Raw genomic sequence first — 23,177 nt, 5'->3', positions numbered from 1 at the left:
AGGTCTTGAAAGCTTGCTGGATGGACAAAGTTGTGGCTGCTGTAACCAAACCAGTGTCATGTTTGATATTTTGTTCTTGATCTGGCGCCTAAAGAAAGCTTCCACTCATCTAGCCCGATAAGTTGATCCAATATTATTTTGCCACGTCAATTAAGAACTACCGTATAAAGTGTTTTGGCGTTTCGGTGGCGATTTTTTTTTTTTTGTTATAAGTGGAAGTGAGTGGAAGCCTCGGTGATAGATTGGGAGAAGGAAGCTTCCCATTGGTATAACGACAACGTAGGGGTGACAATTGGATTGGGGTGGATCCAATACGAGATAATTAAAAAAATCTGTCATCCTAAATATGATCTTTTTACTAAATATAGATTGAAATTTATTTTTAAATCATGTATTCATGTTATTAAATAGATAATTTAATTTTATTGTAAAGAATTGAAACAAGTTAAATAAATTAAACAGTTAACTATTGTTTTCTCTATGAAAATAATGGTCATTTTAAAGTACCCTTGTGTTGCAACAAATGTTCCTAACTCTTATATTAAAAAAAATAAATAATAAAAATAAATTTAAAAATAATATATTTATTGGTTCTGTTCTTTATCTATTTATATAATAATAATGAAGTGATACATAAATATTAGAGATGGTATTGCATGTTGATACGTAAGATTATAAAATAATCTCTCATAACGTCATATATCAAGTTTTATTTTTTTATTTTTTATATTTTTAAATAAAAATATAAATAGTATAGCGATATAATGAAAGAAATTGAAAGATTTTATTGAGTATTATATGGAGATGTTGGATGTCAGGTATTTACCAAATACAGCAATCTTTACTGATTTGGAAGGTCATTTGTGAAAAAGAAAATTTTCATCTTTTTGATCTCATCATAAGATTAATTGATAAAAATAATTTTTAATATAAAATATTATCATTATTATCAATTAAATCTTCACAATACGAAAGTTAGTTCGATAAATAAGATATTAATATTTTAAAAAAATATTATCTTACTTGATAAATATGAAAATGTCATTAAAAAAAAATTAGTGCGAGACAGTGAGAACGGCTTGTTATTTTAAACTTTGCACGAGAACAGAGTGGGCTGGTGGCGTGTGGGAACGATACATTATTGACGCGGATGTCCAGCAAGTTGCAACAATTAAACCGTTGTGCTCTAAAATTCGTGCTTGAGCTGTGACGTATGCTTTATTATAATATTACTGCTTGATGAGTAATTCATTAGTTTAATGGAATCAGATGTTCTGGCAACTATTTAATTGTAATATTTGGCGCGACATTGTGGGCCATTGCAAGCTGTGCCTCTCCACACGGGTCATGTTTAATTTAAATAAGGTTTTGGTTAACCAATTTTGAGTTGATTCAGTTTAGGGTGAGATAGTGTCAAGGCCCACTTGATCTGTCCCATCCTTGCCTGCTACAAATCATTAGAATGCAGCCATGCATCAAACTTTGGGTACAATCTCATGTACAGGAATGGTATACCTATGCTATTATAAAGCAATCTTTTGGTTCGGCTTCAACCTAAGTTTGACTCCATAGATCTAAATTTTATAACTTACCATATTATTTATAATAAAGATTTAATTTTTATAAAATTCTTCACTTACCACCTAGATATTGATATTAATAATATTAATATTAATATGCTGAGTCATCATTAAAACTCATTACTAATATGTTCTAACTATTAAAGTCCTATATTTATTGTAATTTGTTATGTTGTTATATTATATTCCAACAATAGTTAGCAAAGAGAAAAATTTTATACCTAGTGCATCACCTAGTGTTAATATTATTGATTCCGATATTAATGATTTGCTGCTCAATCATTGTTAAAGTTCATTTCTTGATATGAAACTATTAAAGTATTCTATTTATTATAATTTATGACATCATTATATTGTATTTTGAGAATAAAAAAATTTATATCATGTGATGAATATTTATAATGCTAGTATTAATTATGAGAGTTTCACTATAGAGATTAATTTAACTTGTTTCTCCATTCAGTTGATATTAATGATATAGTATTAATGATTGGAGAAACTCGGCATTTGTTGTATAAATGCCAATACTAATGATAGTGATATTAATGATTAGACCTTCTATCCATAAAAATTTATTATTTAATATATAATAAAAATTATAAAAATCTTCTATATATTATGATTTGTTAAATTGCTATATTACATTTCAAGAACAGTTTTAAAAAAAATGCTGTGTCCCACGTTGCATGGGTTATATACAAATTTTAAATTCTTAAACCATTGTGAAGAGTTCTATTATTATAGACTTTATGCCATCTCTCTTCTTCTGTGAGGGTTTCTCCACTTCTCAAAGCTATAGTTAACAAGTAATATCATCCATATGATACATGCAAAATCCTAGTATGATACCAACATTTTGATGAAGAGGACTCCGTGTCTCCTTTCCACTTTTATCTTTACCCCAGTCTCAGCAGTTCTAGCAGAGCAAGGTATTTGCTTTGGGAATGCAAACAAGCAATGAACTTGTCCAATATCAGTGGAGCTGAAGTTTGCTATTGTCAATTATAACCCTTCAAAATGACATATTTTAACCATAATTTTTGAGTCTAAGATCTCAAATTGACTAAGAAGAAGGCAAATGAAGATCCAGCCTAACATGTTCGAAACAAATTTAACTTATGTGATAGTTGATCTAAACTCTATTTATCTCTCATTTTTCAGTTATAATTCTAAAGAAATTAAATATAAATGAAAAGAGTAAATAAATTTATTAATATAATTTGAGAGGATTATATATCAACAAAAACAAAAAAGAAGAGGAACAATATAGAAAGAAACAATAATGAACAGAATAAAAAGGAAAAAAAAAAAATACTTGAACCTCTATCATGATAAATGATAGAAGACACATTCGATAAAAGGAGGTTGAACAACAAAACTGGTAGTATTGAAGTCATCAGGTTTCCAGAACAAACAAAAATGTTCAGCCAATGTAAGAAAAAAATAGAAACATAATACAAGATAAGACCAGGATAAATTCTCTTGCCAGTATTTTATTATTCTTCTCATTATCCAACAAGCTTGTTAGGTAATCAAGCATAAAATTTATATAGTTTCTTGTGTCACACTAGTCTGATTTCAAGGAATTAGAATTGAGGGGCATAGGTGCACATTGGCTTGCGCTAGCCCATGGCCATTCAACCTTACCCGCAGTATAAGTAAGAAGGTTGGGCCATTATTTTTTGTGGTCAGCTGAGCTCGAGTCACAAATTTTTTGCCTGATTTGAAATTAGATCGAACTTGGATATGTGACTTATGATAGTCCAATCCAAACCGGCCGGATATTTATATAGCATATAGATGTGCATTGTGTTGGAAAGAATCCAAAATGGGAAATTCAAAACTTTCCTAAAATTTTCCTCAAAGTGTTTTCCTTTTGACAATCTATGTTGAGATCCTTTAATTCCATGTTAAAAGTAAAAGAATCGTTAAAGTCATATATATATATATATATATATATATATATATATATATATATATATATATATATATATATATATTAAAGAAGGGTTTATCTAAGTCACTTTGGGCTTTAAGGTGGTTGAAGGAAAATCTTTAACATGCACCGGCGAAACAAGTGTTGATGTGGATTAAGCATCCTGCTAACCCAAAATCTTATCTTTTTATTTTTATTTTTATTTTACCATTAAATATTTATACTACCATCAATATTTTAATTACCGTTTAAATATACATCTAATTTTTTTAACTATCATTTTTAATTTTTAAATATTGGGCTTCTAATTATAGGCTTTAATAGATCACTAGAAGTCTAACGGTCAGATTAGATGGCTATAAAAAAGGTCATCTTGAGATCAAATCCTATATGCTTTTAATATATATATATATATATATATATATATATATATATATTCTCTAGAGTACTCTCTCTCTCTGCTTTCTATTTTTCCTATTTTGATGTTTTCTTCTTTTCTATTCATGTTTATTTTGCTATGTGTTGAAAGGATTTCTATCAACCTCTTCCACGATCATGTTTGTAGGTGTTGGGTATAAAATACCCCCCAGCCGAAGTTTGTGATGGGAGTGACCCTCCGAAGATCCAACTGACTTTCGACCTCCGGCAACATCTCTTCAAACCTCCCGGCGGCCGAGCCTCCGCCACACTCCAAAGTTTTGCCGACGGACAGGATCCCGCCAGCGTCGACCGGATTCTTCGCGACGTCCGAACTTCTACGGGAGCCGGACCTCGCCCATAACTTCACCTACAGACTTCGTTCGGACTCCTACTGGAGCCGGACTTTGCCCACGACTTCACCTGCAGGCTCCGCTCGGGCTCCTATGGGAGCCGGGCCTCGTCCACAACTTCACCTGCAGACTTCGTCCGGACTCCTACGGGAGCCGGACCTCACCCACGACTTCACCTGCAAGCTCCGCCCGGGCTCCTACGGGAGCCGGTCCTCGCCCATGACTTCACCTGCAGGCTCCGCCCGGACTCCTACGGGAGCCGGACTCCGCCGACGACTGCTGCTACAGGTAAACTTCGTCCGGACTCCTACGGGAGCCGGACTTCATCCCTGATTCTAATTGCAGGTAAACTTCGTTCGGACTCCTACGGGAGTCGGACCTCGCCCACGAATTCACCTGCAAACTCCATCCGAACTCCTACGGGAGCCGGATCTCGCCCACGACTTCATCTACAGGCTCCGCCCGGGCTCCTACGGGAGTCGGACTCCGCCGACGACTCCTGCTGCAGGTAAACTTCGTCCGGACTCCTACGGGAGCCGGACTTCATCCCTGATTCTAATTGCAGGTAAACTTCGTTCGGACTCCTACGGGAGCCGGGCCCCGCCCATGACTTCACCTGCAGGCTCCGTCCGGACTCCTACGGGAGCCGGACTCCGCCGACGACTCCTGCTGCAGGTAAACTTCGTCCGGACTCCTACGGGAGCCGGACTTCGTCCCTGATTCTAATTGCAGGTAAACTTCGTTCGGATTCCGACGGGAGCCGGACCTCACCCACGACTTCACCTGCAGACTCCATCCGGACTCCTACGGGAGCCGGACCTCGCCCACGACTTCACCTGCAGACTCTGTCCGGACTCCTACGGGAGCCGGACCTCGCCCACGACTTCATCTGCAGGCTCCGCCCGAGCTCCTACGGGAGCCGGACTCCGCCGACGACTCCTGCTGCAGGTAAACTTCGTCCGGACTCCTATGGAAGCCGGATTTCGTCCCTGATTCTAATTGCAGGTAAACTTCATCCGGACTCTTACAGGAGTTGGACCTCGTCCCCAACTCCAATTGCAGGTAAACTTCGTTCGAACTCCTACGGGAGCCGGACCTCGCCCACGACTTCATCTGCAGGCTCCGCCGGGCTCCTACGGGAGCCGGACTCCACCGATGACTCCTGCTGCAGGTAAACTTCATCCGGACTCCTACGGGAGTCGGACTTCGTCCCTGATTCTAATTGCAGGTAAACTTCGTCCGGACTCCTACGGGAGCCGGACCTCGTCTCCAACTCCAATTGCAGATAAACTTCGTTCGGACTCCTACGGGAGCCAGACCTCGCCCATGACTTCATCTGCAGGCTCCGCCCGGGCTCCTACGGGAGCCGGACTCCGCCGACGACTCCTGCTACAGGTAAACTTCGTCCGGACTCCTACGGGAGCCGGACTTCGTCCAAGATTCTAATTACAGGTAAACTTCGTTCGGACTCCTATGGGAGCCGGACCTCGCCCATGACTCCACCTGCAGGCTTCGCCCGGACTCCTACGGGAGTCGGACTCCACCGACGACTCCTGCTGCAGATAAACTTCGTCCGGACTCCTACGGGAGCCAGACTTCGTCCCTGATTCTAATTGCAGGTAAACTTCGTCCGGACTCCTACGGGAGCCGGACCTCGTCCCCAACTCCAATTGCAGGTAAACTTCGTTCGGACTCCTACGGGAGCCGGACCTCGCCCACGACTTCACCTGCAGACTCCGTCCGGACTCCTACGGGAGCCGGACCTCGCCCACGACTTCATCTGCAGGCTCCGCCCGGGCTCCTACGGGAGCCAGACTCCGCCGACGACTCCTGCTGCAGGTAAACTTCGTCCGGACTCCTACGGAAGCCGACTTCGTTCCTGATTCTAATTGCAGGTAAACTTCGTTCAGACTCCTACGAAGCCGGACCTCGCCCACGACTTCACCTACAGACTCCGTCCGGACTCCTACGGGAGCCGGACCTCATCCACGACTTCATCTACAGGCTCCGCCCGGGCTCCTACAGGAGCCGGACTCCACCGACGACTCCTGCTGCAGGTAAACTTCGTCCGGACTCCTACGGGAGCCGGACTTCGTCCGGACTCCTACGGGAGCCGGACTTCGTCCCTGATTCTAATTACAGGTAAACTTCGTTCGGACTCCTACTGGAGCCGGACCTCGCCCACGACTTCACCTGCAGACTCCGTCCGGACTCCTACGGGAGCCGGACCTCGCCCACGACTTCATCTGCAGGCTCCACCCGGGCTCCTACGGGAACCGGACTCCGCCGACGACTCCTGCTACAGGTAAACTTCGTCCGGACTCCTACGGGAGCCGGACTTCATCCCTGATTCTAATTGCAGGTAAACTTCGTCCAGACTCCTACGGGAGCCGACCTCGTCCCCAACTCCAATTGCAGGTAGACTTCGCCCGAACTCCTGTGGGAGCCAGACTTCGCTCGTCTCCAGCCCCAACTACGGGAAACTCCATCCGAGCCCCTGTGGGAGCCGGACTTCATCCTCGACTTCAACTGAAAGAAGACTCCGTCCGGGCTCCTGCGAGAACCGGACTCCAAGCTCCTCTCAGATGGGTAGCTAGCCACCTCTCTCCGTCAGACACCCCAGCCAAGCTTCGGCCGATAGGCCTGGACCCCCTGGCAAGCCACAGCAACAGCCACGACTCTGCTCCACCTCCTGCAACGGATTCCGCGCGGCTCCATCACCCCCTGGCAGGCCGCAGCAACAGCCACGACTCTGCTCCACCTCCTGCGACGGATTTCACGCGGCCCCATCACTCCCTGGCAGGCCGTAATAATGGCCACGATCCTGCTCCATTCCTGCGACGGATACCGTGCGATTCTTCCATTCTCTGGTAAGTCGCGACAACGGACGCCGCTCCGCTCCCCATGGCGGACTCCACGTGGCACGCCCCGGTGATAACCACGGGTCCACTCCACTACTCGCCGCAACAAACTTCCCCTGACTCTGGGCGGCCCACTGCCAGACGGTTACAGGCATCGCTATCAGTTTGTTGCCCCCTCCGCCTATAAAAGGGGGACCCCAGATACGTTATTCTCGAAGCTCTCATTTTTACCTAAAAACTCCGCTAAAATTTTCGTTCGAGCACTCCATTCTTGTTGAGGCAGAGAGCTGACTTGAGCGTCGGAGGGTCTTGTCGGAGCAACCCCACCTCCGATTTAGACTTCTTTTGCAGGTCCCGACGGCGACCGCAACCCCCACAACTCCAGCTTCTCCGGCACAGGCGAATTTTTGCACCAACAGGATTGGCGCTAGAAGGAGGGGTGAACCTCCGCAGTACCCTTGTTCTTAAAGGAGCGCTCAACGGGATTGCCCCCGGGCATCTTTTCCGGTGCCCTCTCATCCCTCCTCCACTTGGTCTTTGCTCGATGCCTCCCGGTAAGGCATCCACACGACGATCCACGGCCTCCGCGGCCAGATCTCAAGCTCCGGCCTCACCTCCATTTTCCAGCCTCCTCCTCCTCCTCCGGCGACGGCGGTCGGCACGGAGCAATTTGATCTGTTAGCACAGCAAGTCAGAGGCCTCACTAAAGCTGTGCAGGCCATGCAGCAGCAGCAGTCGCAGGCATCAGTGCGCCTGAAAAGAGTGTCATCGGAACACCAGAATCCGACGGTGGGGCGGGCCACGTGGGCCAGCCGCCCCGTCTTCCCTAGGAAGACGAACCCGAGGGTGGAGAGCCCTCAATCGGATCACGACTCCACCCCTGGAAGATCCCTGCCTCCATTCTGCCAAAGGACCCTGAGACCCGAAGTCGAGAGGATTTCCTGGACCGGAGACTCCAGGAGATGAACTGACGGATCGAAGAACTCCGCCATGCTCCCCCGCTTATGGTGAGGATATTTGCACTGACCCTCCCTTTTCTCAAATGATCATGCAGGAACCGATCCCGCCAAACGTCAAACTCCCCCAGTTCGAAAGCTACGACGGGACTTCAAACCCAGTTGATCATCTGGAGGCCTTCCGGATAATGATGCTGCTTCATGACACATCCGATGCCATTCTGTGCCGAGTCTTCCCGTCCACCTTGAAGGGAGCAGCGAGAAACTGGTACTCGACACTGAAGCCGGGCACCATCTTTTCCTTCGATCAGATGAGCCACCAATTTGTAGCCCATTTTGTCAGCAGCCGGCGCCTCTGGAAGGGTTCGGAGTCCCTCATTAATATCAAGCAGAGGGAGGGGGAGTCCATCCGAGCCTATATCAACCATTTCAATGTCGCAGTGCTGGAGGTCCAGAATTTGGACCAATCGGTAGCAATGGTCGCTCTGAAGGCGGCCTTCAGAAGAATGACCTTTTGTTCTCCCTGGAGAAGAAGTACCCCAGGAATTTTGCTGATTTGTTGGCTCGACTGAAGGGTACGCCCGAGCGGAGGAAGCCTTCAAAATGAAGGATGAGGAGACTGCGAGAGAGTGACAAGCGGGAGACTCGAGTAAGCCCGCAGTCGAAAAGAGGTCGAGAGAAGCTCGGCCGCACTCTCGATCCCCTCCTGGGCACAAGCGTGTCCATACTCCTCCCTAGGTACATAGGCAAAGAAGTCTGGATCACGGGGTTCGGTGGGGTTCTCCATCGGAAAGATTTCACAACTACGCCCCCCTCAATATCTCGAAGACCCAGATACTGATGGAGGTCAGGGAGCAGCTCCCTAGGCCAGAGAGGATGCGCACACACCCCGAGAAGTGCAACCCCAACAAGTTCTATCTCTACCACCGCGACCACGGCCACGACATGGAGGAATGCATCCAGCTCCGAGATGAGATCGAGGAGCTCATCCGGCGAGGTCGACTCGACAGGTTCATTCGGCGCCAGCCTAAGGGTAGAGAAGATCGGCCAAGGGCCCTGCCGCAACCTGAACCGCCAAGAAGGGAGGAGCAGACCGGAGATCGGCCTCCAATCAGGACCATCGACTCCATCACCGGAGGCCCTCAAGGAGGAGCAGACCTTCCACGATCATGAAACTCGAAAAATCTGTAAATGTACTACTCACGACTTTGCTTTGAATCAAAATTTCTTTCGACTTCGCATGTCTTTCCCTTTCGGCATGGACTTGTTACGATTGGGGGCGACCCCTTCAAACAATTAAAACAAGGTCATGTTAGGAACAGGAGGAGAACCTCGTCCTAACATGAGCAAAATGAAAGTTTGATTATTTTAAGGTCAGACCGGGGGAGAGATCCATATAACGGCCCTTGAGTGCCCCCACAGCCATGTTAGGGACAGGAGGAGAACCTCGCCCTAACATGAGCAAAGTCAAAGGCCCGATTCTCTTAGACCGATGGGGGGAGAGGCCCTTCAACGCCCTTACGCGCCTCCACAGCCACGTTAGGGACAGGAGGAGAACCTCGCCCTAACGTGAGCAAAGTCAAAGGCCCGATTCTTTTAGACCGGATGGGGGGAGAGGCCCTACAACGTCCTTATGCGCCCCCATGGCCACGTCAGGGACAGGAGGAGGACCTCGCCCTAATGTGAGCAAAGTCGAAGGACCGGTTCCTCTTAGATCGGATGGGGGGAGAGGCCAAACAGCACCCATATGTGCCCCCACAGCCATGTTAGGGACAGGAGGAGAACCTCGCCCTAACATGAGCAAAGTCGAAGGCCCGATTCTTTTAGACCGGATGGGGGGAGAGGCCCTTGCGACGACCCTTATGTGCCCCCACAGCCCCGTTGGGAACAGGATGAGAACCTCATCCTAACCCGAACCGAGATCGACCACGTCAAGGATAGAGGGGGAACCTCATCCTAATGACGACAAGGACCCGACTGCCCAATGAAATTGGATAAGGGGAAAAGTCCCCTCAATGACACCTCTACACTTCTACGCGATCCCTTAAAAAGCAAGGGAGGACCCTCACTCGAAAAGAGAGGAGAATTGAAAAGGAAAGCGACGAATTATGCCGGCAGCAGACGGGAAACAAACCACACCAAAGACCTAAGGAACCTCGTCCTGGTAAAGATGGGAAGTTCCTACCAAACATCCCCGGTCTTTAAGAAGGCTCTTAACACGGGCCAAGAAAACAATGACACCTTCGAGGTAATGCGGAGTCTAGACCACCAAGCTCGAGCCTACGACCCCGGACGACAAGAAGAGCAAATCGATGTGGCGACGATTGGGTACCTCCAAACGACATCGACGTCGGATTAGTCTTAAAGACAAAAGGAATTCGGCGGATGACAACTTAATACAACACGCGGACGAGGTAACACAAAATTTTCTTTTCATTTTATTCATGAAATATACACTACAAAGCCCGACAGCTAAAGAAAGAAGAGCAAAACGACAAAAGCAAGACAAAACAATAAAAGAGAAAATGTATGCATGGAAAGACGGAAGGCCAAAAAGAGCCCTAGGAAAGCCCTGCTCCTTCCGACCTCGAATTATCTGCTTCACCCCTTATCCAGGACTGCCTCAGATTTTCAACTTCTTCTTCTAGCTCTCTCTTTTTCAGCAGTGCGTCCTGGAGCGTCCGACAGAGTCGTTGGCTTTCGTTCTCCACCTCTCGATGCCTCTTTCTCAGGACCTCGAATTCTGCCTCCACGTCCTTGACGGCCTGCTGCTCGCATGCCGCTGGATCTTCAATTGCTGCAACTCAACCGTCCTCTCTCCAAGGGCGACAAAAAGCCCTTCGGCAGTTCTTCTTAGGGACTGGAGTTCATTGGAATCTCGAGAAGAAGCGAGCTGAGCCCTGTCAGCCAGCTGCCCTTGAAGACGGGCGACTTCGTCAGTTGTCACCCTGAGTCTCCCTTTATATTCATCCACCTGCCTGCGCCAGCCGGTCCGATGCACGTCATAGCTCACCTCGACATCCTGAAGCTGCTGCTGAAGGTCGGAGACCTTCTTCGACCACTCCCGATCACCGTCGGCCCGGGCCAAGAGCCGGGATGAACTTCCCTCCAGCTGGCCAATCCTCTCCTGCGCAGCTGACAGTTCCACCCTGAGAGAACTGATCTTGGTAGCTTGAGCCCAAATTCGATCGCTGGCGCTCTTCTTGTGTTCCTCAAGCTCCTTCGCGAAGTCCACCTTCCTCCGGTTGTACTCCATGATCCCCTTCACGTGGAGATTCCGAAAGCGGGTGGCCTCCGAGGTGGCTTCAAAGTAACCCTCCCTTAACCTGCGAAGCTCGCCTTCCATCTTCTTCGACCCTTTTGTCAAATGAAGAACTTTCTTCTTCAGCCGCTGGATCGTGGACTTCAGTAAATTTTGGGGGCGGGGGAAGTGCTTCGGCAGGACGCTGCCATCGGGAGACCAAAGCGTCAAGGTGCGTCTCATTGCAGAAAGAAAAATAAAAAGGAGAAAGAAAAAAGGAAGAAGCCATCCACGGTGAGAAATTCAACTTTGTTGATAGAATGTTTCTTAAAGACAAAAGAAAAAAAAAATTACAGTAAATATATATATATATACAAGGTCGGAGGTCTCAGACCTCTGCGGTAGGAGTTGGGGAGCTCGGTGTCCCTGGAAGGGAGGCTGCGGCAGCAGTAGCGGCAGGAGAGGGACCGGTCTCATCTTCAGACTTCTCGCCCAAGAAGCTGAGGTCGAGCTCGAAAAATTTCCTGGCCACCTTCTCCTGACAGAGCTCGAACCCCTTGATAAATGCTTCTTGGCCGAATCGGACGTTCAGGTCCCTCATCTCCGCGGAGGCCTTGAACTCCTCCACTGCAAGACCCCTGGCCTCTGAGACCAGGATCAGAATCTGCTCCACCAAATTGGCGACCTCGGCCTCCGCCTTTCTCACCGTCTCCTCCGAGGCCTGTTTCTCTTCCCCCCGGGCCTGCTTTTCTTTCTCCAGGGCCTCTTGGAGGGCAACTACTTCAGCGGCTTTTTCTTTGAGGCGAACGACTTCGGCCCGGCGACACTCCTCCGCCTGGATAGCGTCCCTCCTCACCCGATTCGTCGCCTCGATGTTGGCAAGGAGCTGGTGCCCAATCTGCAAGGACGGCTGGGGAATCAGAACAAGGGTCGGAAAGCCGATTGAATGAAGACTTGTTTACCTCGAGAAAGGACCCCAGGGAGTCCCAAACCCGCTGCTCAGGATCGGCGCAGTCAATCCTCTCGACGACTTCAGGCAGAATGCAGCCGTCGATCAACCGCTTGATCAAGTCCTTGTCATTGAAGGGATTCTCCGGCTCTTCTTCGGAACCAAGGGACTCTTCAACGAGGCTCGGCGGCTACTCCCCCTGCGGGCCACCGACTTCCTCCTCATCCCTCTCTCGACTCCGGACGCCTCCGTGGAACGGACCCCCGAAATGGGAGCCCCAGTCGGTGGACTCCTTGAAGAGGCCCGGGGGGCCGTTGGTTCGACGTCCGAAGGAACGTCGATCGTGAGAGCCGTCTGAACAGGCGCAGCCGAGCTCGTCTCCTCCACCCTAGCCTTCTTTGCTGATCTGGAGGCCGCGACACCTTTTCTTTTATTGGCCTTGAGGCCCCTGGCGAGCATCCGTGCTGCTTCGCGTCCATTCCTTAAAAAAAAAAAAATCAAAAATCAGTAATGGGGTGAAAAAGGAAGAAGTGACATGCAAAAAAAAAAGAGAAAAAAAAAAGAAAGAAAAGAAAAGAAGAGAGAAGAGAAAGAAAGAAAAAGAAGAAGGATGGAAGAAAAGAAGATAAAAGAAAAGATGGAGTACTCGCAGGGTCCTAGGGGCTCAAGCCAATGTTGAACAAAAATTGCTCCCTCAGAAGGTTGGGAAAGGAAGGAGTGGAATAGTCAAGAAGCTTCCGGCGGCCTGAAGGTCGTCCTCCCCCAGACTGGGAGTCCGACAGACAGAGTCCCTCAGAGAACCCCAAGGGGGCAGGCCCAGCCTCAAAGTTGGGTAGTGGACGAAGAGGTATTTCTCCTTCCAGTTGTGGATTGAAGAGGGAGCCCCTTTCAGCAACCTCTTCTTGCCGAACTGAGGGGAGAAATACCACCAGTCCTTCGTCGAAGGGTGACGCTTGAAGGTATAGAAGTGCCTAAACAGAGAGAGGGATGGCTGAACCTCGACTACGTGGCAAAGAGAGAGGAACCCTATCAAAAATCTAAAAGAATTCGGAGCAACTGAAGCTAAAGAGATATCTAAGAAGCGGAAAAGGACGACGACAAAGGACGGGAGCGGAAGCTGGAGTCCGGCATGGAACGCCTCCTGATACAGGCAAAAATGATCGGGTAGGGGAGTGCTAGCCCGATCGGAGGGGCCAGGAAGCTCCAGGTCGTACTCCGGAGGAACTCCATACTGAACCCTTATCAGTAGGAGTTCATCCGGAGTCAGGGAGCAGAAAATGGCACCCGATGCAAAGATCGGGCGAAGCCCGATCCCAGGAGTGGGTTCGTCTACAGGATGGGGCTCCTGGGGGGCTGAGGCGGAAGAACTCCCAGAACCGCTAGAGGCGGAGGTGCCGGAAGATATTTCGAATGACTTCAAACGAAGACCCTAAAGATCCCGAAGAAAACAGACGGACAAAGGATGAGAGGTTGCGGGAGACCAACTCAAGGAATGCAACAGAAGAAAATGGAGGAGAAAAGGCCCCTAAATGGCAAGAAGAAAAATGAAGGTTCTGGGACTAACCTAGATCACTCTGAAGGATGCAGAGGGGCGAGGACAGGGATGACTCGAAGGATGCCTAGGGCAAAGAAGATGCCAAGGAGGGTCAGGACTCTCGGAGAAAAGCGGATGCCGATAGAACTCTCAGGCGGAAAGGCGGGTTTAAATAGACCCTGGGATCCGACGGCATAATGATCGCGAATCCCCCAGGCTGACCCACGCTCGACACGTCTCCCACTCGCCACGACGGGTGGCTAAAAGCGGCTGACAGCTGACGGAGCCATTACTGCACCGTACCTGGGTCAGCGTACCAGCAAAAATTCGAAGGGTCCCTTCGAATCGCCCCGATTCGAAAAGACTCCAGCACGCGCGCATTTAATGACAAAATATCTGGGGGCGATCGTGCACAGGACTCGAGAGGATAACTTCGGCTGCGAAAATTTCTCTGTACTTCTTTCATTCAAAATTCGAACTCGGAAGTAGGGGGACTGGTATTGGGTATAAAATACCCCCAGGGATCCAACTGACTTTCGACCTCCGACAACATCTCTTCAAACCTCCCGGGCGGTCGAGCCTCCGCCACACTCCCAAGTTTTGCCGACGGACAGGACCCCGCCAGCGTCGACCGGATTCTTCGCGACGTCCGGACTTCTACGGGAGTCGGACCTCGCCCACAACTTCACCTGCAGACTTCGTCCAGACTCCTACGGGAGCCGGACCTCGCCCACGACTTCACCTGCAGGCTCCGCCCGGGCTCCTACGGGAGCCGGGCCTCGCCCACAACTTCACCTGCAGACTTCGTCCGGACTCCTACGGGAGCCGGACCTCACCCACGACTTCACCTGCAGGCTCTGCCCGGGCTCCTACGGGAGCCGGGCCTCGCCCATGACTTCACCTGCAGGCTCCGTCCGGACTCCTACGGGAGCCGGACTCCACCGACGACTCCTGCTGCAGATAAACTTCGTCCGGACTCCTACGGGAGCCAGACTTCGTCCGAACTCCTACGGGAGTCGGACTTCGTCCCTGATTCTAATTGCGGGTAAACATCGTTCGGACTCCTACGGGAGCCGGACCTCGCCCACGACTTTACCTGCAGACTCCGTCCGGACTCCTACGGGAGCCAGACCTCACCCACAACTTCATCTGCAGGCTCCGCCCGGGCTCCTACGGGAGCCGGACTCCGTCGATGACTCCTGCTGCAGGTAAACTTCGTCCGGACTCCTACGGGAGCCGGACTTCGTCTCTGATTCTAATTGCAGGTAAATTTCGTTCGGACTCCTACGGGAGTCGGACCTCGCCCATGACTCCACCTGCAGGCTCCGCCCGGACTCCTACGGGAGCCGAACTCCGCCGACGACTCCTGCTGCAGGTAAACTTCGTCCGGACTCCTACGGGAGCCAGACTTTGTCCCTGATTCTAATTGCAGGTAAACTTCGTTCGGACTCCTACGGGAGCCGGACCTCGCCCACGACTTCACCTGCAGACTCCGTCCGGACTCCTACGGGAGCCGGATCTCGCCCACGACTTCACCTACAGACTCCGTTCGGACTCCTACGGGAGCCGGACCTCGCGCACGACTTCATCTGCAGGCTCCGCCCGGGCTCCTATGGGAGCCGGACTCCACCGACGACTCCTGCTGCAGGTAAACTTCGTCCGGACTCCTACGGGAGCCGGATCTCGTCCCTAACTCCAATTGCAGGTAAACTTCGTTCGGACTCCTACGGGAGCCGGACCTCGCCCACAACTTCATCTGCAGCCTCCGCTCGGGCTCCTACGGGAGTCGGACTCCGCCGACGACTCCTGCTGCAGGTAAACTTCGTCCGGACTCCTACGGGAGCCGGACTTCGTCCCCAACTCCAATTGCAGGTAAACTTCATTCGGACTCCTACGGGAGCCGAACCTCGCCCACGACTTCATCTGCAGGCTCCGCCCGGGCTCCTACGGGAGCCGGACTCCACTGACGACTCCTGCTGCAGGTAAACTTCGTCCGGACTCCTACGGGAGCCAGACTTCGTCCCTGATTCTAATTACAGGTAAACTTCATTCGAACTCCTACGGGAGCTGGACCTCGCCCATGACTCCACCTGCAGGCTCCGCCCGGACTCCTACGAGAGCCGGACTCCACCGACGACTCCTGCTGCAGGTAAACTTCGTCCGGACTCCTACGAAAGCCGAACTTCGTCCCTGATTCTAATTGCAGGTAAACTTCGTCCGGACTCCTACGGGAGCCGGACCTCGTCTCCAACTTCAATTGCAGGTAAACTTCATTCAGACTCCTACGGGAGCTGGACCTCGCCCACGACTTCACCTGCAGACTCCGTTCGGACTCTTACGGGAGCCGGACCTCGCCCACGACTTCATCTGCAGGCTCCGCTCGGGCTCCTACGGGAGCCGAACTCCACCGACGACTCCTGCTGCAGGTAAACTTCGTCCGAACTCCTACGGGAGTCGGACTTTGTCCCTGATTCTAATTGCAGGTAAACTTCATTCGGACTCCTACGGGAGCCGGACCTCGCCCACGACTTCACCTGCAGACTCCGTCCGGACTCCTACGGGAGCCAGACCTCGCCCACGACTTCATCTGCAGGCTCCTCCCGGGCTCCTACGGGAGCCGGACTCCACCGACGACTCCTGCTGTAGGTAAACTTCGTCCGAACTCCTACGGGAGCCGGACTTCATCCCTGATTCTAATTGCAGGTAAACTTCATTCGAACTCCTACGGGAGCCGGACCTCACCCACGACTTCACCTGCAGACTCCGTCCGGACTCCTACAGGAGCCGGACCTCACCCACGACTTCATCTACAGGCTCCGCCCGGGCTCCTACGGGAGCCGGACTCCGCCGACGACTCCTGCTGCAGGTAAACTTCGTCCGGACTCCTACGGGAGCCGGACTTCATCCCTGATTCTAATTGCAGGTAAACTTCATCCGGACTTCTACGGGAACCGGACCTCGTCCCCAACTCCAATTGTAGGTAGACTTCGCCCGAACTCCTGTGGGAGCCAGACTTCGCTCGTCTCCAGCCCCAGATGCAGGAAACTCCATCCGAGCCCTTGTGGGAGCCGGACTTCGTCCCCAACTTCAACTGAAAGAAGACTCCGTCCGGGCTCCTGCGAGAACCGGACTCCAAGCTCCTCTCAGATTGGTAGCTAGCCACCTCTCTCCGTCTGACACCCCAACCGAGCTCCGACCGATAGGCCTGGACCCCCTGGCAAGCCACAGCAACAGCCACGACTCTGCTCCACCTCCTGCGACGGATTCTGCGCGGCTCCATCACCCCCTGACAGGCCGCAGCAACAGCCACGACTCTGCTCCACCTCCTGCGATGGATTCCACGCGGCTCCATCACTCCCTGGCAGGCCGTAATAATGGTCACGATCCTGCTCCACTTCCTGCGACGGATACCGCGCGATTCTTTCATTCTCTGGCAAGTCGCGACAACGGACGCCGCTCGCTCCCCGTGGTGGACTCCACGTGGCATGCCTCGGTGATAGCCACGGGTCTACTCCACTACTCCCCGCAACAAACTTTTTCTGACTCTGGGCAGCCCACTGCCAGACGGTTACAGGCATCGCTATCAGTTTGTTGCCTCCTCCGCCTATAAAAGGGGGACCCCATATACGTTATTCTCGAAGCTCTCATTTTTACCTAGAAACTCTGCTAAAATTTTCGTTCGAGCACTCCATTCTTGTTGAGGCAGAGAGCTGACTTGAGTGTCGGAGGATCTTGCCGGAGCAACCCCACCTCCGGTTTAGACTTCTTTTACAGGTCCCGGGGCGACCGCAACCCCCACAACTCCAGCTTCTCCGACGCAGGCGGATTTTTGCACCAACAGTAGGTAAAGGATTCTGATCACATCTTGGAGAGATTTTTTTAGATTTTTCTATACGATGAATGGGAATACACCTTGGGATAGTGCTATGTATGCTTTTGGATTTATCAATTTTATTATTTATTTTTATGAAGTAATTTATATATGACTTTTCTATAATATAAGAAAATAAAAATTTTATTAGTTTTCTTAAATTATATCCAAAATTTATGAGCTTTGTTTTATTAATCTAATATATAAACTGCTGGATTGTGATTAAGATGCTAACAGGATGCTAACTCGAGATTAAAATAGATTCCACGTTGTGCACAATTTCTGTACATAACCTATTTGATGATTTGCCATACAAACTGAAATTAAATTGGGTTAGCATTCTCCAAATCGAAGGATAATCTATTCTATTGTTAGAATAGTTTTGTTAAAACTATTCTTTTCTAAAATTTATTTACTGAATATAATCTTTTTTATAATAATAGATATTATTTGTGTCAATAATTTGTCTTTAATGGACTTAATTAAAATTCAATAATCTTAAAGACCGAACAATTCTAAAAGCTAAAAAAAAGACATTTGAATTGACAATCAAAGTTACTTAGAACCACAAAAATACTGGATAAAATTTTAGGATTTCTTTTGCAACTTTTTTCTCTTATCCTTTCATTTCTAATTCTCTCACCTAAATCCTTTGGAATGGGTCGTGGTAATGTCTTTAGTCTCAAACCTGAAAAATTTTGTAGCTCAGAATTTGCTAGGTGACAAGAAACTTTAGATCTCATATCTGTTATAAAGAAGGATCCTTTATATCTTGTTTCTTCAAAGAGGAACTCCGATAAGACTGTCCCATCCGCATCCTCATATATTCAACTATATTGGACAAATCTCTCTAGAAAATTAAGTTTTCACTGTAGGTTTAAAATTCTTAGCTATCTTTCAGATGAATTATATAAGACCTATAAAAAATATAAGACTGCTAAGAATCTTTGATATGCCTTAGAAGATACCTACATTAGAGATATTGAAGGCACTTAAAGGTTTACCATAATAGAGTTTAACAACTTTAAGATGGTAGACAATATGCCTATTAATAACCCGATCCACCTATTTCAAAATCATATCCATGAGATCCACAGGGGTAGTTCCATATTAGATGAAAGTTACCAAACCACTTGAAAGGTCCTAAAGGCAAACCTAAATCCAATCAATCTAAAAGAAATGTGAAGAATAATAAAAGGATTTGCTATATCTATGGTTAGGATAACCATCTACATAGAAAGAAAAAAAAGATCACCACTTATAAAAAGGGTCAAGCGAACTAGCCCAAGCCTCAAATTAATATGATAGAGGCTGAACTTTCAAATCTATCTTTAGATTAGTTTCATTTGTACCTACTGTTAACCTTACTTGAAATCAGATTAATGATTAGATTCCGGTGCCAATATATATGTCTATACTAATATGACTTAGTTTTGTTTCTATTAGGACTCAAGTAGAGAATATGTAACTATAGGAGAGAGGACGAGTGTTAATGTGCTAGGGATTCGAATTGTCAAGTTAAGGTTAACATCTGATAAGACAATCACCTTTCAATGTGTGCAGCATATTCCCAAGATCTGAAGGAACCTAAGAAATGAATCTTTGTTAGTGTAATTAGGTTATAAAATTGTACTAAAGTCAAATAAAGTTATAATATTCTAGGGAGAAATATTTATTGGAAAAGATTTTGTATCTAAGGGTCTATTCAAGCTCAATATACTATCTCGTTCAATCAATGAAAAAACTTCTTCTTTTTCTGCTCAATCTTGTGTGATGAATATTGAGCCTTATGATGTACAGTATGGCAGGCTATGTAATATAAATCTTAGGTCAATTATGAAGATATATAATCTAATTTAATTCTTAAGTTCAAAATCGATCATCGTATTAAATATGAAATCTGTGCACAATCCAAATAAACCTAGGAAACCTTTTAAATTTGTCTCAATTAGGAATATCTAAAAGTTAGAACTTATCTATAGTAATGTGTGTGGCTCAAATAGGAGACCTCCTAAAGGAGAAAATTGATACTTTGTGACTTTCATAAATAATTTCTCCAAATACTGTTACACTTATCTCTTGAAAATAAAAAATAAAATCTTTAATAAATTCAAAGTATATAAGGTTGAGGCCAAAAAGATTAAGATTATAAAGTCTGATAGAGAAGGTGATGTTAGAATGTGCAATAGTTTCGTACGTGATCACTGTCGTAGGTGGTCAAGAATAAAAATCAACTCAAACGATATAGATAGGATGAGTCGGGATTGTTTCCATAGAAATTTAAGGTGATTATTTTTTTCTTTTTACTTGAAGAAGAAATAAAAAAAATTGATTGTAGAAGAATTAAAAAAAATAAAATAGAAAGAATTAAATTACAAGTATAAAATTAATTTATGAAAAAAAATAAGTTAGAGAGATAACTCAAAAATTTTGAATCTACCATGCAAATTAGATTTATTTTTTTTTATGCTGTAATATTAATTCTTGTGATTAGGACATTAGTAGAGCTTATCTCTAAGGGGTACGGACTGTATCAGTAGATCACGGCTCATCCTATTAAAGTATAAACTATCTAAACTCAATTATAAGATATAAGATTTAATCTAACATACTACGATCTATCACTCCTAGGCACGTATCATATCCAGAGATCACGGCACGTCAGTAGAGGGTATAGACCGTGTAGGCTAGATCAATACTTCAGATAAATAAAAATATATGAAATAAAAGTATAATTTTATTGCATGAAAATTAAACATATGAAAGAAAATAAAAATCTATTTACAGACTTCATCATATTCTCAGGTTGAAGGAATTTAGCCACACATCAAAATTTCTAGCTTCATATTCATCTTTTTTTCAGAATCTAAAATAATAAATAAAAAAATTCTGTTATGCTTTCTTTGCTGCTGCCACTCGCTCTTTGCTTGCTGCTGCCGCTCCTCTCCATGCTTTTTTTCTTCTCTGTCTCCTCTTGTTTTGTTTCCACGGACCCTTTTTTATAGGCTTCAGCATCTCCGAGTTACAGGCGTATCTGGACTCTTGATTCCTCACAGAGTCCTTCTTTGTTTCGGTTTAAAAATCTTAGCCGTTGTTTCTTGTCTCATACACCCAATACCACTAGCTTCCAATGCTTAACGTGGGTCTGGCTAATTTGAATTCCTGTGAGCCACGTCCAAACTTTTAATCCAAACCTTCCTCCTTTTTTTAAGTCATTTGAAGCTTGCTTTAAATGCCCTGTGGATCCTCCTGTTTGCATGCTGTGTGAGAACCCTGTTGAGCTCCTCTTGACCCACTTAAGAACTACTATGAGCTGCATGCTTTGGCTGGCTTTTAGATAGTTTTGGATCTATTTTTGGATCACCATTTGGAGTCTATTTTAAATTCAATTTATTTCTAATTTTCTTTCTTTTAACCTGCAAATCGGGCTCTTATATTGGTGATTGTTTTTCCTGCAAAACACAAGCAAAAAATATCAATTCTTAAGGAATAAAAGTTAATTAGTATACATTTTGATGTTTTTATTGGGATATTTAATGTACTTATCACACCCTCTAACTTGAGCTTTGCTCGTTCTCGAGTAAAGAAAGAATTTAGTGCTAAATACTATTTTAGCTTAGAGTTTCAAGTTTTACCAAGCAATTTTAAAAAAAAATATTGATGTTCAGTAGAGCGTGAATGAGATATGTCATTGGGGTATTAGTATTAATCAATATAGAAGTTAAGCCAAAAATATTATTTTTTTTTTAAACTTTTTTTTTAAATTACCTCTACCTTTATCCCTAAATCATCTACTTTCATATGGATAAGTATAGTATTACTTCCATCCTTCATTTATTGATTTTTTTTTTTAATTTCTTTAATATTATACTGCTATTGAGTGTCTTAACCCCTTAAGCTTTCTATCTGACCTATGTAGCAAGTTTTCAGTCAATGACTTCCAAACTAATTGGCTTTAGGGCACTAGATATAAAATATTCCTCGGACTTACTTGCTTAAATCAAACAGGCTAAGAATTAAGACTAGCTTTACAATAAAATTTTTTTATCCTTCATACTTTTTGATGTGAAACTCAATACTTACTTAAGCAAAAAGGCTCGGTTACTCAGCATAAAGTTCTTGAAATTTTTTTTTAATTTTATGAAGAAACGTATAGTTATCTTACACAAGTCCATAGGAAGTAAACTCTTCTTTGACATTGCTAGGAGAAAAATCATAAATACTCAATAAAAAAAAATTTATTTCGATTCTAAACTTAACTATTCATTGAATGTTCTTAATACTTGATCCCTCGATATCTCACAAACTCTCTAATCTGTGCATTAATTTTTTTTCAAAATAAATTTGCTTGGTTTCACTTAAATCTGTAACCTAATCAGGTACCTAAATGCTAAATACTAATTTATTCAAAGACTTTAATTATTTTTTTTAATTATCTTTATCCCCCAACTCAATTTTCATTATCCTCAATGGAGTAAGAAAAAATAAAGTAGAGACAGATAAATAAAATAAAGAGAGATACCACCTGAACTATAAGTATACTCATTTATTGACAGGTACTTTCACACAGAGCGGTCCATTATTTCTAAAAAAAATGAAGATTACTAAAACAAAGGATTAAAAAAAAGTTTGGGTTGCCTCTCAAAAAGTACTAAGTTTCAAGTCTTCAGCCTGACTAAATCCGTGATACAGAATCAGTCAGAATAAATAGGCTCATGGAGAACTATGGCCTCCTCAACTTTAGTAGGCAACTTTAAGAATGGTTTTAATCATTGTCTATTTACTTTAAAAGTAGTACTATTACTTGAATTTTTGATCTCTACATCCCGATGAGAGAAAACTTCTTTTACTATATAGAGCCCTGTCCATCTAGATCTAAGTTTTTTAAAAAATAAATGTAACATAGAGTTATACAAAAAAAAAATTTTATCAGATAAAAATGATTTTCTAAAGATTACTCGAACATGAAATACCTTAGTTCGTTCTTTGTATATCTTAGCATTTTCATATGCCTCATTCCTGATTTTTTCAAGTTCATCAATTTACAACTTCCTATATTGTCCCGCCTCATCTAGATCCATGTTCAACTTTTTGATGGCTTACATAGCCCTATGTTCAAGCTCAACTGGCAAGTGATATATTTTACCAAACATAAGCCTATAAGGAGACATTCCTAAGTTGGTTTTGAAGGCAGTGCGATATATCCAAAGAGCATCCACTAGTTTCAATGATCAATTTTTTTTATTGGTGCTCACAATTTTTTCTAGGATTTATTTGATTTGATGATTTGAAACTCAACTTGTCTACTAGTCTGAGGGTGATAGGGTGTAGTCAATTTGTAAGTGATGTTGTATTTTTTTATCAGGATTTCAAAGGATCGATTGTAAAAATATATTTTTTGATCACTTATAATGGCTCTAGGGATTTCAAAATGAGAGAAAATATTTTTTTTAAATTTAATAATAATTTTACTATCATT

This window comes from Elaeis guineensis, chromosome 9, assembly GCF_000442705.2.
Source record: "Elaeis guineensis isolate ETL-2024a chromosome 9, EG11, whole genome shotgun sequence".
Taxonomy (NCBI): domain Eukaryota; kingdom Viridiplantae; phylum Streptophyta; class Magnoliopsida; order Arecales; family Arecaceae; genus Elaeis; species Elaeis guineensis.
The sequence above is the reverse complement of the archived record's forward strand: the minus strand, read 5'-3'. Positions refer to the sequence as shown.